Raw genomic sequence first — 18,304 nt, 5'->3', positions numbered from 1 at the left:
TTTAACTAAGGACTAGGTATGGTACAAAGCCACTTTCCAAACTCCAACATCCCCCCATCCTGAGCAACAATTAAATTTTCAGATAGTGAGCAACTGAACATGATCCATTTCTTGTTAAAGATTTTATTTATTTATTTGAGAGAGAACACAAATGGAGAGGAGGAACAAAGGAAGAGGGAGAAGCAGACTCCCTGCTGAGCAGGGAGCCAGACTGGGGGTTGGAGGATTTGATCGAAGGACCCTGAGATCATGACCTGAACCCAAGGCAGATGCTTAACTGACTGAGCCACTCAGGCACCCCCAAATATGACGACCCTTTTTTAAAATGATTTTTGTGTGAAAACAATTTTTATTTATCTTCAGGAAAATACTTATGAGTGGGATATCTTATATCATGAAGTCATGACCTCAATACATAAAACAACTAACTTAAATTTTTTTTTGCATTTCATTTTTGCTTAATCACTTTATATATATGCATATGCATGAACATAAAATAATTAAGTTTGTTGATTTATCCAATTAAATCTTACAGGTTCATAAGTAAGTGAGTCTGTTTGATTAAGATGTTATGATTCACAGACATTTTCACAAACCAGTCAGGAAACAGAAAGCCTGAACCAGATAGATTAGTGGAACAGTAAGTTCTGTTAATAAGAGTTAGGTTGATCTTCAGTGAGAATAAACTACAGCAGTGTTTCCTTTCAGTCATTCACTTGAATTATTGAGAATTTGAATTCAGTATACATGAGGCACTTATTCTTTAATTATACATAGCTTAATATATAAAATTTTTAACTTTGATTGCCACGCAGAGAAGAGGAAAGAACTATCTAGGAATGTGCATTTCTCTGCTTGATTACTATTTCTAATATTTCTTTATTACAGACCAGGATGAATTAGTAAGAATTAAGTAATAAATGTTGTGATTAAGGGCTAGAAGTTTTGAAAAGGTCCATTTTAATATCTGTAATGATTGTATTTTTAAAAGTATGTTTTTAATATCTCAAGAGAAGACAGACATTTATTTGTTGCTTTGCAAACTTATTATGGGTAGAGCTCTTGTCATTTATCACTTCACATTATAATTATATCTGGTCAGTATTATGAACATTTGAGAAAAATATTAAGTAATAAGTAGTTAAGTAATAAAAGTAATAAAAAGTATTAGTAATTATGTTCAACTTCAATTGGAAATTAACCAGGTTATAAACTATAGAAATAGAAACAAAGCATGATACTCTTATATTCATGTTAGGATTATGGTAAATCATGGGACACTACTATAGTTTTTCTGTGAAAACATCATGAAGTGTAATAGGCTTTGAAAATGCTGGAAAGCTAATAATTTGTCACTGTTATGAAGTAATTACTTTTCATAGAAGCTGTTTTAATATTGGACATTTAGTTGCTGCTGCTGAAGTTGATACAGTATATTTGTTGAATTTCAGGAAGTAGAAGTATTGGCTTAAACAAAAGTATTTTAAAGAGAATTTCTAGCCTCTATGAAGATAGAATAAGGTAGTGTCAGTTACTTTCTATGAGTTTTTGGAAAAATCTCATAGATGGGTTATGATAGTGTTACCACGAGTTACTACTCTTGCCAACCCCCATTCTACTAGGCCGATAAGTCACAGTTAATGAGTAATATTGGGAGGTAGGAAAATGCAAGGATTGGATGGGGAATAATGGACTAAGGATGATAGGGAATATAGGACACATTAAATATTCTAGTAAGGCAGACAAAACATGTGCGAAAATAAGTGCAGTATTTTATATGCAGAAGATGCATTCTATAAAAGGTTACGAAGAAGTTGCATCAAAAAGAAGGAAAAGCTATTCCTGGCTGGACTAAGTGTAACAGCATTTAATTTAAGAAAGATAGGTGGGTTGGATTTTAACAGGGAAATATGAGGAACAGGTGTTACAGATGGACTGAACAGTTGAAACGAAAACGAGGGTGTTTAGAATCTACACAGTGTACCAGGAAAAGACCAGTAATTTTTTTTCTTTTTAGTTTAAACTGAGGATAAAAGGGAGATATGACATGAATCAGGTTGTTGTAGCTTGATAGATTTTATAGAATTTCCCTTAATAGCTATAGGTTTAATATTGCTAAATATAATAAAAAATCAAACTATTAAGCACATGGCACAATATTATTCATAAAACTTCATTTTGGGTTACTTCTTAGATCCTAATAGAATTTCTGAAATACTTTGGAAAAGTCTCCCAAACCTTCAGAGAGTGGATGGGAGCGAAGTAAGGAGATCCCACCTGAACAGACACATGGTATTGATTACAATAAAGTACATTTTTTTTTGCGCTTTACAACATTTAGTGATTTGTTTTGGTTAGGGAATGAGTTAGTGGCAAGTATTTAATCAGACACAATAGATATTAATAATTTAGTGTTTCACATCAAACGTGGTGTTAGCTTTTCTTAATTTTATAGCATTGAAATTTACACTTTTTATATATGAAAATGTAAGCTGTTTCTTGGTGTTTTAAGAGTTATGCATCCAACCTACTTCTTTATAAATCTTTTTTTCTACAATTCTCTCACCCCCAACTCTAAGCACAAAAACATACAAAAGAGGAAGTGTATTAATACATATCCATTTCCCGCATAGATTAGATGATTAGCTATTAAATTTATTCATTCATTTATTCCCTAAACTCAATCAGCTTCATATGTTCTCAGCTTCATATGCCAGGTACTCTTTTGAACATTGGGATTTACTGATAAATAACACAAATAAGCTTTCTTCTCTTGTGATGTTTACATTATAGTGGGGAAAACAGGCAGAAAAACAATTGAGAATACATGAACAAGATAATTTTAGAGAGTAATAAATGAAGAGAATATGACTACCTTTCTGATAGGGAGTCACGGGGAAGGCTAATTTAGATTGGTGGTCAAGAAAGATATTCTGTATCAAGAAAAGGGATTATTTAATTATGAAATTAAAAAAACTGTTAACAATTTTTTGCCTCTTTCCAGTTTTTACAAAATATACTACAAATGGAGATTTACCTTTTTGAAAACCCTAAAGGAGACTTTAAATTTCCTCAATTAATGGTTGTGCAAGAAACATATTACTTGTGGCACAAGTTATAGACATTAGTTAGATTTTATAGAGGAAACCTTACAAACTAAGAAACAGTGAAGAGTGTAATAACTCCTGAGCTGTCATTATTCTGCAGGGAAGTACATTGAATTCACCATGGGAAGCGCACCTGAGGGGGACTTGCTCATCACATAACCCTACAAAATTATAGAGGAATTAGGAGGGACTAGAGAGCACCTAGTTAACCACATAACAGTGAGAGATTCCTGCTTGGGCAATGGCCTTGTTAGAAAAAGGAAGCTACTGGAGGAGTAGGCATTTTGTATGTTAATGTAGCCGGTGTCAGTGAGAGCTATTTTCCATTCAACAGTCTTGGCAGAGCCAGCTCTGCCAAAACACCAGAAGGGAGAATGGAGAGAACTACCAGGGCATGCCATAACAGAGATTTGTCTTTCCTCTGTCTACTTCTTGGTCTGGGGGTCTCACTAATGGGTCATTCCATTAGCTCTGGCTGTCGCCTTGTCTTGATCACAACAATTTCTACAGTATTACCTGGGAGAAAGCTGCTAGTTGGGTCCCCTCCTCCCTGGGTTAGGTGTAGGTGTAAAACCAGCATAACCAAATAAATTCATACCTTATAAGCTTTACTTTCTGGACTGCCAAAGAAGGCTGTTTTGGAATATCTGTACAATACATGTACAGTGTCTTCAGTAAGAGAGAAATTTATTCATTATCTCCCTTGATATCCCCCCCAAACATTTCCCAAGGTCAGACATGTTCACACCCTGACAAACTGAGATCTGTTATTCCTTCTTGGAGATGAGCCAGCTTGTCATGTTTTTGGAGTGATAAATTCAGCAGAGACCCCAAAGTTACTATTTTTCTCTTAGAAGTCAACGGCAGGATTAGAAGAGGATGTTTGCCAAAGAATCTGATGCAAAGACAATGTCCATCTTTTACATAAACAGTCTGCTTTGTCATTCATATACGGAGATCAAAGTAGGGAGTAAAAAAAAAAAAGAATGAGAATATAATATTTATTAAAATAATCTTTTATTTCACTCTTTAGTTCCAAAGTACACTGGAGTTCAACCAATGCAGAGAGGCTCTTGCAGGGTATGGCAGCCTATAACTTATGAACAAGGGGAAGCTGGATTAGCAAGCACTGTGGAGGTTGTTTTTAAAGAGACTGCCTTAGATGGCAAGTAGAATAGGCTCATTGGGCAACAGTGGCTTCTTTGTCTTTTGTATAAATTCCCTATTAAACATCTAGTTGCTTCATGGTGGGATAGATTGGAGATGGGCCCAAGACCATAATAGACATGAAGATCATACATTCTTGATTGACCTTTTTATATCAGATATTTTCCTTTTAGGTTTGGGTTTTAGTTCCTTCTTGTGGGCATGAAAAAAAAAATAAAAAGGATTGAGTTTGTTACTAAGTTGCTCTACCTATTTCCTTGGGTAGGGGGTGTCTCAGAAAAGTATGCGTATTTAATAGTTTTGTCCTGGGTGGCCTAATAGCCTGACCATGCAACTGGGCCCAGCAATGGCTCTTGAGTGTTTGTAAAAGTATAATTCAATCTAAGAGTGTACTCTGTGGCTATGAAAAGTGCCTGAAATGCACCTAATTTTGAAGAATGTCCAAATCTTTGGGATCTTAACAACTTACCATTATTCTGGTGGACAAATGTAGTATCTCAATAGATTTTATGACTTTTGAGAGAAATTGTTGGATCAGTGAATCATACTTTCCTGTCAGGTGGCATATCTTGTAGGCAAGGGTCTTACTAAGTCAATGGTTTGGTGTCCAGTGCACAGACATATTTTATTAATTTGACCAAGGTCCTAAGGACCAGGATTGGCCCTTGATTGGATGTGTTAAGTCAGTTACTTTTTCAAGAGAATTTTCTGGGCTTGTACCACCTTATGAAACTGATTTAGATAAGATCCATTATGGGGACAGGAATGTTTGTTTGAAAAGGGAGAAAATTTGCCCCTGTAAGGACCAATAATAGGCCAAGAGCCCGTGATAATTAGCAGTGGGAAAAAGGAATGAACTTCAAAATCCCAGGAACTGACAAATAATTTGAAGTATTATCAAAATCTCTATTCAGCAAAAGTTAGTTTACATGTCATGTACCTATAATCTGGTGAGTCTGAAGAATATGGCAGATACAAAGTTAAAACTTGTGTTTGTGATGCCTGCAATTTTTCCATACCTTCTTAATGTAAGAGCTTCCTTTTAAAATTAGTTATGTTGATGCAGATGCTGTATGTTGATACAGTTATGTTGATACAACATAACTAAAATTAGTTATGTTGATACAGGTATAGATGTGATGTCCTTTGTGGTTGGGGCCTGCAGAGCTAATAAATTTTCTTGTAAAATATGTAGAATATTTATTTTTGGTATTGTCCAAATAATGATCCCCTTCCCAAAATTTATTTGGACAACAGAGCCCTGGATTGTGTTGTCATTTAAAATTAATGAGATGTATCTAGAAAATAAGCGTACTTCTTCAGTGTTGACCACTGTCTTCAATATACTAGAATGTGTGCAAATTGCTAACAGTTCATGTTGTGCTGGCTTTTTGTTTGTTTGTTTGTTTGTTTGTTTTGTTTTTTTTTTGTTAAGGTTTTCTTTTTTTGAGAGAGAGAAAGAGGACAAGCAGGGAGATCGGGAGAAGACTCCCCACTGAATGGGGAGCCTGATGATGGCCTGGATCCCAGGACATCAGGATTAGGACTTTAGCCTAAGACAGATTCTTAACTGAGCCACCCATTGCCCCATTGTTTCATTTGGAATATCCAAAGAATTTAAATTCAAAGTCACCCTTGGCAGCAAAATCCCATTAACGCTTATTCTTTGCAGCTTCCCCTGATTAGGATGATCCCTCTAGCATTTATGAAATTAAAACTTATAGCATTTCGGGGCACCTGGGTGGCTCAGTGGTTTAAGCCTCTGCCTTCGGCTCAGGTCATGATCTCAGGGTCCTGGGATCGAGCCCCACATGGGGCTCTCTGCTGAGCAGAGAGCCTGCTTCCCCCTCTCTCTCTGCCTGCCTCTCTGCCTCCTTGTGATCTCTCTCTGTCTATTAAATAAATAAATAAATAAAATCTTAAAAAAAAAAAACTTATAGCATTTCACATCAATTTTTGTCATATATCCATATGAAGTAGCTACAAAATACAAAGCCACTTAAAAAATTCTTCTTTTTACTCATTGCAAATTCATGCTAGCAATACATTTATGATTTATAAGGTTAACATTAGAGCTGCAGGGAGATCCTAGCTGGAATTCAAGAAGAGAGTGATGCTATAGCAGTAGCAGATCTAGGTGAAGAAAAGACTTTAAGACTTTAAGCCTTACCTCCACCTTTCCCCCCCTTTGATTTATTTAAAGCTTTGTTCTGGCACTAGGAACTGATTGAAACTTTTCCTCTTCTACCTGGAGGAAAGAGTAACTACAAAGTAGTTTTTCTAGCCTTTGGTACCTCCAAAGCCCACATTTGGATAATTTTAGGTGCTTTATCCTTCCACTTGAAGGAAGAACAACAATCTGAAATATCACCTAGGCTGCATCTTTTCCCCTCATTTCACCAGAAAAGCAGCCAGGGGATCCAGCAGACCAATTTTCTTGGGGCTGAATGTATCATTTTCAAATTCCATAGATAACTTTTACCTCTCAGCTGCTATTTCATAACATAGGTGATTCCACAGCCACCCCAAGTTCATTGTATTCCATCCCAACCTTTCATAGCTCCTTTCCCCAAACAGTGCTTTCATCATATTTTAGTGAGTCCAGGGGCCATTTTAGTGAATCCCACTTCTGATGGCAACTGTGTTAATCCTGATGATCCAGTCCTAATCCTGATGTCCTGGGATCCAGGCCATCATCAGGTACATCCCTAGGTGCAGTGATTTACTAGGATTACTTAAAGGGCTCAGCACATAGTCACTATCATGATATTATAGCAAAAGGATACGAAGCAAAATCAGCAAAGGGAAAAGGTATATGGAGCAAAGTTTAGAAGACACTAGGTATAAGCATCCAAGAGTCCTCTCTTTCTGACAGTACATGAAATGATGTCTACCAGGTAAACTCATTAGAAACTTAGTACCCAGGTTTTTTACTGATGGCAGGTCATACAGACACCAGGTTCCTGCCACGTACCAAAAATCCACATTCCCATGAGGAAAGCAGGTGTTCAGCATGAACCACATAGTTTGTGCAGTTTGGGCGCAATGAGCTCTTCTACTATCCTGCTAAGGATAGTAGGAACCCTGGCAACTTCCTAGATGCCAGCCATGGGCCAACTTTGTAATAGGCCTATTTAAGGATAAAAATATCAGTCCTGCTATATTAATTCCTTTTTACATACAGTGTAAGACTGAGTAGTAAGTTTAGAATGCTTGATGTCTCACTCTCTGGAGAGACAGGAAGGACATGGCTCCATCTCAGTTTGTTCTACTTGTGTAGCTGTTAAGATCATTTCAAATTTTGTATCAGCCTGATAGTTTTCCTCCCTTCTATTGCAAGAGAGTCCAACCATAAAATCTCTTATCCATCCAGTTTTCTTAAGTCCTTTTTAGGCTTTAATATCAACCTGTTAACTTTTAGTCACAATTTCTTTCTTTCTTTTTTTTTTTTTTTTAAAGATTTTATTTATTTGTCAGAGAGAGAGAGGAGCGAGAGTGAGCACAAGCAGAGAGAGTGGTAGGCAGAAGCAGAGGGAGAAGCAGGCTTCCTGTGGGATGCTGGGATCATAACCAGCTGAGCCACCCAGGTGTCCCTCAGTCACAATTTCTCTAGGCTTTTCTGACCTAGACTCTTTAACTTTCCTTTAGAAATAAGGTGCTATAACTGACTAGTTATAAGCTTCCAGATTTTTCTTTTGTAGCAAATCTGCTTCAGATTTCTTTTTAAAATTATTATTAACAAAAAATATATTATTTGTTTCAGGAACACAAGTCTTTGATTCATCAGTCTTACACAATTTACACTGATTACCATAGCACATACTCTTCCCCAGTGCCCATCATCCAGCCACTCCATCCCTCCAATCCCCATCCACTCCAGGAACCCTCAGTTTGTTTCCCCAAATCAAGAGTCTCTTATGGTTTGTCTCCCTCTCTGGTTTCTTCTTGTTTCATTTTTCTCTTCCTTAGCCTATGATCCTCTACCTTGTTTTTCAGATTCTACATATCAGTTAGATCATATGATAATTGTCTTTATTTTTATGATTTCATGAATATATTTATTTATTTTTAAAATTTTAGTTTACTTTTTCAGTGTTCCAAGATTCATTCTTTATGCACCATACCTAGTGCTCAATGCAATATCTGCCCTCCCTTTTTTTAAAATTTATTATCAGCATAACAGTGTTCATTGTTTTTGCACCACACCCAGTGCTTCATGCAATCTGTGCCCTCTATAATACCCACCACCTGGTTTCCTCAACCTCCCACGCCCCTGCCACATCAAACCCCTCAGATTGTTTTTCAGAGTCCATAGTCTCTCATGGTTCACCTCCCCTTCCAGTTTTGCCCAACTCCCTTCTTCTCTCTAACTCCCCTTGTCCTCCATGCTATTTGTTATGCTCCACAAATAAGTGAAACCATATGATAATTGATGCTCTCTGTTTGACTTGGAAAAGATTATGCTAAGTGAAATAAGTCAATATCTGCCCTCCTTAATACTCACAACCAGGTTCACCTGTCCCCTCACCCTCTCCCTTCCAAAACTTTCTCAGAATCCACAGTCTCTCATGGTTCCTCTCCTCTTCTGATTTCCCCCAATTCACTTTTCCATTCCTTTGCCTGATGTCCTCCATGTTATTACTTATATTCCACAAGTAAGTGAAACCATATGATAATTGACTGTCTCTGCTTGACTTACTTCATTCAGCGTAATCTCCTCCAGTCCCATTCATGTTGATACAAAAGTTGGGTATTCATTCTTTCTGATGGAGACATAATATTCCATTGCATATATGAACCATATCTTCTTTATCCATTCATCTGTTGAAGGGCATCTTGGTTCTTTCTACCTGGAGAGAGAAGGAGCTTCCAAGACTGGCAAGATTTCAAAGAGTATGTCGACCACTAAGCCAGCACTACAAGAAATATTAAGGGGGGGGGGGGTGCTTCTATTAAAGAAGAATGAACCCAAGAGTGACATTGATTGATTTGCAAATGTTGAACCACCCTTGCATCCCAGGGATAAATCTCACCAGACCTCCTCCTGATCCTTATATCAGTTTGTCTTCTAGATCACTAATTTGCTCTTCTGTCTTGGTCACCCTTGCTGTTAGAGTATTTAGATTAGATAGGATCTCACTGATAGTATTTTTTAGTACTGTCAGATCAGCCCTCACTTCTGACCTTAGAGTTTTTCTATGTTGCCACTCATGGTTTTCTATAACCTAGCCATTGCCTAAATAATTTTTTACCCTGAATTCCCTTTCTAACATGCTGTTTATGTCTATGTCCAATAGTTCTGTGGCAGAGGACAAGTCTCTGAATTTTTTCTCTGTTGGGTTTTCCTCCTCCTTGTTATTTTGGTGAGAGGTGGTTGAGGGAATATATAGCTGAATATATAAGCCATGATCTAGGCAAGGTGCACCCTGGAAAGTTTCAGAGCAATTGGAAGTCACCACCAAAAAGAAAAAAGAGAAAAAAGGGAGAAACCCAACCAGAATAAGAGAATAAGACTTATAGAGTACAAAGTACAAAGTATAAGATTATATAGTACAAAAACAAATACACAGAAACACTAACAGATGTGGGTGAGAAAGGTTATTTTGGTTTTTGCTGGGTGAATCTTGTTATTTTTGTTAAAGGACTCAACTTTCCAGAGATATAGGGAAATTAAAAGTGGTTCATGTATAGGGGTAGTATTGAATAGGGAAAAAGGATTACCTTGAAACTTATATCTATATGTATAAAAAATAAAAGAAAAAGAAATAGGTATATTTATGAAAAGAGTTCAAGTTAAAAACATTATTATTGAATATGTTGTATTAAACCTCTAGTTATAATGGTAAGTAGGTTAAAAAAAATTAAAAGAACAAGAATTATGAGAATGAATTAAAAAAATAAAAAGAAAAGTTTTGTCCATGAAATATACAGGTTTTGGAGCAATACTGGGAGCTTAATATATTATTTTCCCCTGATGTTGGGGTTTTACAGTTTTACAGGGACTCTGTGGTTATTGTCCTCTTGTTCTTTTGTCTTGTCTTCTGGGGGAGGGGCCTGCCACATTGTTATTCAGTCAGTCCTGCTTGGGCTGAGTTGCTCTGCCCCCTTTCAAGGGGCTGGGATCTGTGGAAACCGGTTTTTCAGGCTTTTGGTCTCTACAGGTTTTGTTCTTTGGCAGCTTTTTGTGGCTTTTTTGGAGGGTCAGAGCAAAGAATATGTCTGCACCCAGACCTCCACCTCAGAGAGAAGCTTCAGTCTGCTCCCCTCTGAGTGGTCCAGAATATATAGACTCCCCCTCTGCAAACTCTGCTGAACACTGCAGCCTCCCACAGGTGTTGCTCACCTGTGGTCTCCTGAGGCCCCTGCTTGTCTCTGAAAACTCCCGTGCCACTAAAACTGTGAGCGATACTGGTCCAGGCAAGCCTGAACTGGGGTGACTACCCTTGCAAGGACAGCTGTCTGGGGTCCACCCCCATGCCCGGTGCACTCACACCAGGCAGAGGCACAGGCCGTGGAAGGCTCCAGGCTGAGGGACCTTAGCCAGAGTTCATGCCTGGTCCTCTCAGGTATGGGGGGAGTGCACTCAGTCCCTGTGGTCACACAGTTCACAGAAGGCTGTGGGCTAAAGGATCCTGACTGGTGTTCCCGCTTGACTGTCGCAGGCATGGGCAGGAGTGCACCAAGCCTGTGTGGTGGTGCAAGCACCAGAAAGCCACAGAGTCAGGGACCACAGACGGAGCCCCCCGACAGACTCTCTTTGGCACAGGTGGTCACGGGCTGTGACCGTCCTGGGTCCATGGGCTTAGGACCATACCTGTGACTGCCTGATTCTACCAGTTGCCCCTTAAGATCTTTTGCTCTTTTTGAGTGCTTTTAACCAAACTCAAGTTAATGCTGGTCTGCAACCACTGGGCACGTTCATATTGGGGTGTTACTTTTCAATGGGTCACTTCTGTTGGATTCCTCCCCTTTCTAACTTCCGATATCAGTCTGAGTGTTCCCACTTTGCTTTGCCTCTCCACTGATGTCTTCTGTCCCCGTAGAGATCCAGAAGTGTATAATCTGACATCTCGGGCTGATTTCATGGGTGGTCAGAGTGTTCTGGTAGATATTTAGCTCACTTTAGGGGACTGGTTGAAACAGGGTCTCCTATTTCTCTGCCATCTTGCCCCTGAGCCCCTAATTGTCTTTCTCTAATTAACTTATTTTGCTTAACATGGGGATAAATGAACTATTGGAAGTTACAGATGTTGATGAAGATGTGGAGAAAGAGGAACCCTCCTACACTGTTGGTGCTAATGCAAGCTGGTATAGCCAACCTGGAAAACAGTATGGAGGTTCCTCAAAAAGTTGAAAATAAAGTTACCCCACAGCCCAGCAATTACATTACTGGGTATTTACCCCAAAGATACAGAAGTAGTGAAAGCAAGATACATTTGTATCTTTCATTTCCAGATTTGTTAATTTTAGCTATTCTTACTGGTGTGAGGTGGTATCTCATTGTGGTTTTGAGTTGTATTTCCCTGATGCCAAGTGATGTGGAACACTTTTTCATGTGTTTGTTGGCCATTTGGATGTCTTCTTTGCAGAAATATCTGTTCATGTCTTGTACCCATTTCTTGATTGGATATTTTGTTCCTTGGGTGTTGAGTTTGATAAGTTCTTTATAGATTTTGGATACTATCCCTTTATCTGATATTTGAAAATATCTTCTCCCATTCTGTTGATTATCTTTTGATTTTGTTGACTGTTGCCTTTGCTGTTCAGAAGATTTATCTCCTTGCTTCCCTTGCCTTTGGTGATGTGCCTGGGAAGAAGTTGCTGAAGCTGAGGTCAAACATATGCTGCCTCTCTTCTCCTCAAAGATTTTGATGGATTCCTGTCTCACATTTAGGTCTTTCAACCATTTTGATTCTATTTTGTGTATGGTGTAAGGAAATGGTCCAGTTTCATTCTTCTGTATGTGGCTGTCCAATTTTCCCAACACCAGTTGTTGAAGAGACTGTCTTTTTTCTATTGGATATGCTTTCCTGCTTTGTCAAAGATTAGTTGACCATGGAGTTGAGGGTCCATCTCTGGGTTCTGTATTCTGTTCCATTGATCTATGTGTCTGTTTTTGTACCAGTACCATACAATCCTGATGATTACAGCTTTTTAATAGAGCTTTAAGTCTGGAATTGTGATACTACCAGCTTTGCTTTTATTTTTCAACATTCCTCTAGCAATTTGGGGTCTTTTTTGTTTTTGTACAAATTATAGGATTATTTGTTTCATTCTTTGAAGAAAGTTGATGATATTTTGATAGGGGTTGCATTGAATGTATAGATTGCTCTAGGTATCATAGACATCTTCACAATATTTGCTTTTCTAATCCGTGGTCATGGTACATTTTTCCATTTCCTTCTGTCTTCCTCAATTTTTAATGAGTAATTTTTTTATAGTTTTCTGAGTACAAATCTCCTGCCTCTTGGTTAGATTTATTCCTATGTATCTTATGGTTTGGGGTACAATTGTAAATGGGATTAACTCCTTAATTTCTTTCTTCTGTCTCATTGTTGATGTATAGAAACACAACTGATTTCTGTGCATTGATTTTATATCCTGTCACTTTACTGACTACCTGTATGAATTCTAGCAGTTTTGTTGTGGAAAATCTGTGTTTTCCACATAAAATACCATATATCATCTGTGAAGAGTGAGAGTTTGACTTCCTTTTTGCCGATTTGGATGCTTTTTATTTCTTTTTGTTGTCTTGATTGCTGAGGCTTGGACTTCTAATCCAGCAGTGGTGATAGTAGACATCCCTGCCATGTTCCTGACCTTACGGTAAAAGATCTCAGTTTTCCCCCCTTGAGAATGGTATCTGCTGTGGGTTTTTCATAGATGGTTTTTATGATATTGAGTTATGTTTCCTCTATCCCTACACTGTGGAGAGTTTAATCAGGAAATGATGATGTACTTTGTCAAATACTTTTTCTGCATTTATTGAGAGGATCATATGGTTCTTGCCCTTTCTTAAAGTATTGTATCACATTGATTGATTTTACGGATGTTGAAACAACTTTTGCAGCCCAGGAATAAATCCCACTTAGTTGTGGTGAATAATCCTTTTAATGTACTGTTGGATTCTATTGGTTAGTATTTTGGTGAGAATTTTTGCATCCATGTTCATCAGGGTTATTGGTCTGTAGTTCTCCTTTTTGGTGGGGTCTTTGTCTGGCTTTTTGGGATCAAGCATGCTGGCCTCATAAAATGAGTTTTGAAGTTTTCCTTCCATTTCTGTTTTTTGGAGAGAGAGAATAGGTATTCTTCTTTAAATGTCTGGTAGAATTCCCCTGGGAAGCCATCTGGCTGTGGGCTTTTGTTTGTAGGCAGAATTTTGATGACTGCTTCAATTTCCTTGCTCATTATAGGTCTGTTTAGGTTTTTTATTTCTTTCTGGTTCAGTCTTGGTAGTTTGTACTCTCTAGGAATGTATCCATTTCTTCCAGATTGTCTAATTTGTTGGCGTATATTTTCTTATAATATGTTCTTATAATTGTTTGTATTTCTTCAGTGTTGATTGTGATCTCTCCTCTTTCATTCATGATTTTATTTGTGTTACTTCCCTTTTCTTTTTGGTAATTCTGGCCAGGAGTTTATCAGTCTTATTAATTCTTTCAAAGAACCAGCTCCTTGTTTCTTGATATTTTCTGTACTTTTGGTTTCTATTTCTTTAGTTTCCCCTCTGATCTTTATGATTTCTCTTATCATGCTGGGTTTAGGCTTTATTAGCTGTTCTTTCTCCAGCTCCTTTAGGTATAGGACTGGGTTGTGCATTTGGGTTTTTACTACTTTTTTGAGAGAGGCTTGGATGGCTATATATTTCCCTCTTAGGACTTCTTTTGCTGCATCCCAAAGGTTCTAAACTGCCATAATTTCATTTTCCTTTGTTTCCATGAATTTTGAAATTCTTCAATTTCTGATTGACCCATTCATTCTTTACTAGGTTGCTCTCTAGCCTCAATGTATCTGCGTTCTTTCCAACTTTCCTCTTCTGATCAAGTTTGAGTTTCAAAGCATTGTAGTCTGAAAATATGCAGGGAATGGTACCAGTTGAGACCTGATTTGTGACCCAGGATGTGATCTATTCTGGAGAATGTTCCATGTGCAGGAGAAAAGAATGTGTATTCTGTAGCTTTCAGAAGGAATGTTCTGAATAAATATGTGAATCAGTCCATCTGATCCAGTGTGTCATTTAAAGCCCTTATTTTCTTGTTAATCTTTTGGTTAGATGATCTGTCCATTTCAATGAGGGGGGGTTTAAAGTCCCCTACTATTATTGTATTATTATATTATGTTGATGTGTTTCTTTTATTTTATTATTAATTGGTTTATGTAATTGGTTACTCCCATTGTTAGCGGTATAAATATTTACAATTTTTAGATCTTGTTTGATAGACGCTTAGGTATGAAACAGTGTCCTTCCTCATCTCTTATTACAGTTTTAGGTTTAAAATCAAATTTGTCTAATACAAGGATTGCCACCCCAGCTTTCTTTTGATGCCCATTAGCATAATAAATGTTCTCCATCCCCTCACTTTAAATCTGGAGTTGTCTTTGGGTCTAAAATGGGTCTCTTGCAGACAGCATATCAATGGGTGTTACTTTTTTATCCAATCTGGTACCCTGAGTCTTTTGATTGGGGTATTTTGCCCCTTTACATTCAGGGTAACTATTGAAAACTATGGATTTAGTGCCATTGTATTGCCTCTAATGTGACTGCTACTGTGTATTGTCTGTTTCTTTCTGGTCTATGTTAGTTTTGGGTTCTCTCTTTACTTAGAGGACTCCTTTTAATATGTTTTGTAGGGCTGGTTTGGTGATTGGAAATTCTTTTAATTTCTGTTTGTCTTGGAAGCTTTTTATCTCTTCTATTTTCAGTGACAGCCTATCTGGATAAAGTATTCTTGGCTGCATATTTTTCTCATTTAGTACCCAGAACATATTGTGCCAGTCCTTTCTGGCCCGCCACATCTCTGTGGATATAGGCCTGCTGCCAATCTAATATTTCTACCATTGTAGGTTAGACCTCTTGTTCCACTCAGCTGTCAGGATTTTTCTCTTTGTCTCTGAGATTTGTTAAGTTTTACTATTAGATGTTGGGACGTTGAAGTATTTTTTGTTGTTTTTGAGGGGGGTTCTCTGTGCCTCCTGTATTTTGATGCATGTTTTCTTCCCCAAATTAGGGAAGTTCTCTGCTATAATTTGTTCCAATATACCTCCCCTCCACTTCTTCTTCTGGGATTCCAATTATTCTAATATTGTTTTTCTTTATGGTATCACTTATCTCTCAAATTCTCCCCTCATGATCTAGTAGTTGTTTCTCTCTTTTTCTCAGCTTCTTTATTCTCCATCTTTTGGTCTTCTATTTCACTAATTCTGTTTTCTGCCCCATTTATCCTAGCAGTTAGAGCCTCCATTTTTTTATTGTACCTCATTAAAATCCTTTTAAATTTTGACTTGGTTAGATTTTATATCTCCAGAAAGGGATTCTGTGCTTTTTTCAAGTCCAGTTAGTATTTTTATAATCATTACTCTGAACTCTAGCTCTGACATCTTATTAATGTTCATATTGATTAGGTTCCTAAAGTCAGTGCTGCCTCTTGTTCTTTTTATTGAGGTGAGTTTTTCCATTTTGTCATTTTTTTGAGAAAATAATAGATGAATGAGAGAACAAAATGCTAAAAGTTTTTATATATACACTATATGCTAAATATAAACTAAACAAATCAGAAGAAATAGAATATAATAAGAAATATTAATGTAATATAGTTATAATATAATAAGAGATAAATATACTTACATATAAGTATATATAATTATATATACTTATATATTACTTATATAAGTATATATTAAATATAAATATACACTAAACAAATCACCAAAGAAATATAGACTAAACAAATAAGAAGAGACCCAAAACTGGAGTGAAAAGAAAAAAGAAAAAACAGAGGGGTCAAGATGGCGGAGAAGTAGCAGGCTGAGACTACTTCAGCTAGCAGGAGATCAGCTAGATAGCTTATCTAAAGATTGCAAACACTTCCAAATCCATCGGCAGATCGAAGAGAAGAAGAGCAGCAATTCTGGAAACAGAAAAACAACCACTTTCTGTAAGGTAGGACTGGGGGAGAAGTGAATCCAAAGCGACGGGAAGATAGACCCCGGGGGGAAGGGCTGGCTCCCGGCAAGCGGCGGAGCAACGGAGCACAAAATCAGGACTTTTAAAAGTCTGTTCCACTGAGGGACATCGCTCCAGAGGCTAAACCGGGGCAAAGCCCACACGGGGTCAGCATGGCCTCAGGTCCCTCAGGGTCACAGAGGGATCGGGGATGTCTGAGTGTCGCAGAGCTTCTGGCTATTGGAATGGGGAAGCCGGCTACAGAGACAGAGCCGACAGTGAGCTCACAGCTCGGGGTTACCTTGAACCAGCCACGGGCTCGGTGGGCTCGGAGCGCGGCCGGAGGTCAGGCAGACGGGAGTAACTGGGCGCTGTTCTCTGAGGGCACACTGAGGACTGGGGCCCCAGGCTCTCGGCTCCTCGGGGCCGGAGACCAGGAGGCCGCCGTTTGTTTTCCCGTCCTCCAGAACTCTACAGAAAGCACTCAGGGAACAAAAGCTCCTGAAAGCAAACCCGAGCAGATTACTCAGCCGGGCTGCTGGTAAGGGATGTGCAATTCCGCCTGGGGCAAAGACACTTGAGAATCACTAAACCAGGCCCCTCCCCCAGAAGATCAACAAGAAATCCAGCCAAGACCAAGATCACCTACCAAGGAGTGTGGTTTCAATACCAAGGAGAACAGTAGAATTCCAGAGGAGGAGAAAGCAGAGCACGGAACTCATGGCTTTTTCCCTGTGATTTTTTTAGTCTTGCAGTTAATTTAATTTTTTTTCTTTTTTTTTCTCTTCTTCTGCTAAAATTTTTTTTAAACTTTCACCCTTTTCTTTTTTACGTTTTTTAACTAGTTTATCTAATATATATATTTTTCCTTTTTTATATTTTTCTTTATTTATTTTCTTTTTTTAAAATTATTTTTTTTCTTTTCTTTTTCTTTCTTTCTTTTTGAACCTCTTTTTATCCCCTTTCTCCCCCTCACGATTTGAGATCTCTTCTGATTTGGTTAAAGCATATTTTCCTGGGGTCTTTGCCACCCTTTTAGTATTTTACTTGCTCTTTCATATACTCTTATCTAAACAAAATGACAAGGCGGAAAAATTTACCACAAAAAAAAGAACAAGAGGCAGTACCAAAGGCTAGGGACCTAATCAATACAGACATTGGTAATATGTCAAATCTAGAGTTCAGAATGACAATTCTCAAGGTTCTAGCCGGGCTCAAAAAAGGCATGGAAGATATTAGAGAAACCCTCTCGGGAGATATAAAAGCCCTTTCTGGAGAAATAAAAGAACTAAAATCTAACCAAGTTGAAATCAAAAAAGCTATTAATTAGATGCAATCAAAAATGGAGGCTCTCACTGCTAAGATAAATGAGGCAGAAGAAAGAATTAGTGATATAGAAAACCAAATGACAGAGAATAAAGAAGCTGAGCAAAAGAGGGATAAATAGCTACTGGACCACGAGGGGAGAATTCGAGAGATAAGTGACATGATAAGACGAAACAACATTAGAATAATTGGGATTCCAGAAGAAGAAGAAAGAGAGAGGGGAGCAGAAGGTATACTGGAGAGAATTATTGGGGAGAATTTCCCCAATATGGCAAAGGGAAAGAGCATCAAAATTCAGGAGGTTCAGAGAACGCCCCTCAAAATCAATAAGAATAAGCCCACACCCCGTCACCTAATAGTAAAATTTACAAGTCTCAGTGACAAAGAGAAAATCCTGAAAGCAGCCCGGGAAAAGAAGTCTGTAACATACAATGGTAAAAATATTAGACTGGCACCAGACTTATCCACAGAGACCTGGCAGGCCAGAAAGAGCTGGCATGATATTTTCAGAGCACTAAATGAGAAAAACATGCAGCCAAGA

At 38.0% G+C, this 18,304-nt stretch overlaps 1 protein-coding gene across 1 annotated transcript in view; it reads left to right on the top strand.

Moving 5' to 3' along the window:
• CCDC7 (coiled-coil domain containing 7) overlaps positions 1–18,304 on the top strand; it is a 431,686-nt gene that overhangs the window by 143,451 nt on the left and 269,931 nt on the right. The gene's annotated exons all lie outside the window — the stretch shown is intronic.

The sequence above is a fragment of the Mustela nivalis genome (genome assembly GCF_964662115.1).
Source record: "Mustela nivalis genome assembly, chromosome: 7".
NCBI lineage: Eukaryota > Metazoa > Chordata > Mammalia > Carnivora > Mustelidae > Mustela > Mustela nivalis.
The sequence above is the reverse complement of the archived record's forward strand: the minus strand, read 5'-3'. Positions and strand labels throughout refer to the sequence as shown.